The sequence below is a fragment of the Quercus suber genome, unplaced genomic scaffold (assembly GCF_002906115.3).
Source record: "Quercus suber isolate HL8 unplaced genomic scaffold, Cork oak 2.0 scaffold_39, whole genome shotgun sequence".
NCBI classification, from domain to species: Eukaryota; Viridiplantae; Streptophyta; class Magnoliopsida; order Fagales; family Fagaceae; genus Quercus; species Quercus suber.
In genome coordinates, this window is record NW_027069504.1 from 33,635 (window position 1) to 37,010 (window position 3,376).

Genomic DNA, 3,376 nt, shown 5'->3' on the forward strand with positions numbered 1-3,376 from the left:
TGTGTGCGGGTGAAACTGCCAACTGCTATGCCTATCACTGTGTGTTCCTAACTGCCAAATGCCAACATCTTTTGCAGCTTTGGGAGTGTGGAGATTTTGTAGAATGAATAAGCCTAGTGGAGTCTATAGTGGACAGGTGGAAAAAAAACAGTTTAATGTAAAAACATGGGCCATTTCATTTTGGTAATCAGGAAAAAAAAAAAGCACGTTTGTGGAAGAAAAAAAAACAGTTTTATTATTTCTTAAAAAAAAAAAGTTGTATTAGCACTTGACAACTAACGTGATAGAGAAATATGGAGGTAGGAGAAAAAACCTTTTTTTTTTTTTTAATTTAGCTAAAAATTAGGAGTTTTTAAATTTGTAATTTTACATGTCTAACACTACTATTTAAGCTTCACAAATTGGTCAATTTCAGGGTATTTTAGATTTTGAAACTAAGGAATCCATAAAAGGGAAGTCCCTTAAATAGTAGTATAGATAATGACTAATATATGATATTTAAAAATTAGAATACAAACTAAGAATAAAATCTACAAGAGTAAATAAAAGTTAACTGGATAAATTTTTTGATAAGTAAAAGATAACTAAATAAGTGTTCAAGATTAAAAAATAAAAAGATAAGTGTTACTCCCATGTTCAGGCAATGTCCCGCAATTAAAAAAAAAAGGACACAACTAGAACGTTGGTGCAAAAGTGTTCTAAGCATATTTCGTGTCTGACACTAGTACGACACCCTAAATAAAATGTCTACACTTTCTAGGTCTATTGACAACATATATGGTCTCCATGGAATTGAATATCAACGCCTTAGTGTCGAGAAAGTCCGTAGATACAATTTTTACCACAAATATAATAAGACCAATTGTGAGTAATGAAGAAAAAGTAATTGGATTATTTAAAAGTGATAGACATCAACTCACAATTGACCCCATTAAAAATTGCGACCGTGGAAGAATGGGTTGTTGGAGTCTCAATCCTCAACACCAAACACAGTCATGGTAAATAAGCATTGACGAAGGCATCTATGAGAATGATCGTCCTGGTACGGACGATAAAATCCACAGGACGAGCAGCGCAGGAGATCACGGTACTGACGAGAATTTTCAGTCCCTTTAATGCAGTCAACTAAACAGCTATACTTCCAGCTGTGCGAACCGTTTGAAGACATTGATACCTCATTACTCAGGTTTGAAGCGTTACTCAATGGAGCATTAAGACCTCCATAACTCCTCCAACGGCTAGGAACGCGGAGCGTTGGCACCACACCGGTGCGTACAACAGGGAAGGAGAAGGGATTAGCTCCGTCCGACGAACATCACTGACAAAGTTCATCCTTATCAGTCATGCTTAGTTTTTTATGTAAAATATTTTTGGTGGAAACTATTTGATGTTTCAAGTGCTTGTTATTTAAGTCTTCTTTCAAAGATCAAGAAAATCCCAATTATTAACACAATGAGTACAAAACAAGAGTCAGAAATCAGTAAAACTAGGTCGAAAACGCACCCACAAACCAAGAGACAACCCACGCCCGTCCGTTAATCCAGGCTAGAAAACAAGACCCAGATGACAAAAATGCTGACGCACATTTTGTACCAAAGTTAGGTCGTGATGTGCCCCTCAAAACATTAGGCCTTAGTACATTGCTGCATGATCGAAAAAATCATGGTATTGGGGCCAATTCTAGCCTTAGGACAAGGAATATAAGTTCATTCCCAATCGATCAAATTTTCCCTTTAGCTAAACGAGGCAGGACATGGCAATTGTTTGAGAAATTTGTTGCTGTTCTTGCACTATCAATACGGTCTCTGCTGCATATGCCAATAGTATAGGACCTGATGGAAAACTCTCTGTGAGTCAGTAACAAAAGTTTCGCAATCCCTGTCTTGTTTGGCAAGCATTGATAGGTCTTTTAGTCCGTGCAAATTGATACAATCATTCCTCGTCCCACTAACACTGTCCTCCAAGTAGATCCAGAATCCAACTTTTTTTTTTTTTTTTTGAACTTTAATTTGGTATGAAGTCTTAGCTTTAATGCTTTTCCCACCCACCAAAAAAAAAAGGTCATTTGAAAAATTCAGTAGTAGTTTATCAAGTTTATAAATTGGCAAGGTTTTAGGACCATAGTCTTGTAAGAAGAATAATCTAAAAATATTTTGTATAAAGCTTCACGGTAATATTATTACAAAGGGTGAGACTTTGACAAAAGAGTCAAAAGAGTTTGGGAAGAGACAAAAAGGTTTTTTTTTTTTTTTCCTTTTTATGTTGAAGGTTGGGGGGGGGGGGGGGTGAATTGTGACATTCTTGTGTTCTATAAAACAATGGAAGAACATTATAAAAAAAATATATATATATATATATAAAAATTGTTTGTGAAAATTTCCAAAATTTTTCCCCTTTTTTCCTTATGCCATCTGAGTTCTGAATAGGTCTTTTGCCCATTTACTTTTAGATTCAAGACTTTTTAACCCGATTAGCAAAAGAAACCTCTTTTAAATACTTAGATTAAAATTCTATCACCAAATGTTTCTAGAACATTTTAAAATTAGTTTAATAATCTATCGTAATTTTTGTTTCATATATAAAGTGGGTATTGCACATGTTTGCAGTTTGTACTATATGATTCAATATAAATACTACAAGTTTTGTAACATTATTTTGCCATGTAACACATATTATTTGTACATCAAAATTATTAACAAGGTTTACTCTAAGTGGAGCTACCAAAATTTCAAAAAAAAAAAAATTAAATACCAATCCAATTAAAATTCAATTTCCAATTATATTTTCAAAATTATTTAAAATGGAGTTTTAATATTTAGTTTAACTTATTTTGATAATCTATTATGCTTTTTTATTTTAATAAAAACTTGGTATTATATAATTATTTTCGCCACATATCTTAAAATAGCTTTTACTATTTTGTTTTCATAATGTCATTATGTAATTATATTATTGAAAAGTTAACTAAACAAAAAAATTGATAGAGGTAAATTAAAAAAACAAAAATGAAAGTGACACAAAATGACGTCGAATATATAGAATGTGTAACATGGACTAGTCTTTTGAGATTCATAGACAATCTTAAAATTTTAAGACTAAAATTTATTTGTTGCTGTATATAATTATTTTTTATTGTAATGAAAGTGAAAATAAACAATTATAATTAAGTCAATCATTTTGGTCTGTAGTGTGATGCATATTATATTAGCACTATCTTTTGCGATTTTGCTTTGACTCTTGAGTAGCTCCTATTGTTTTACCATTGCCCCCCCCCCCCCCCCCTCTCTCTCTCTCTCTCTCTCTCTCTCTAACAAACATTTATGAATTGTGATTGTTGTAGGGTATGGAATAGGTTGGGCCGTGGGATAAAAAAATT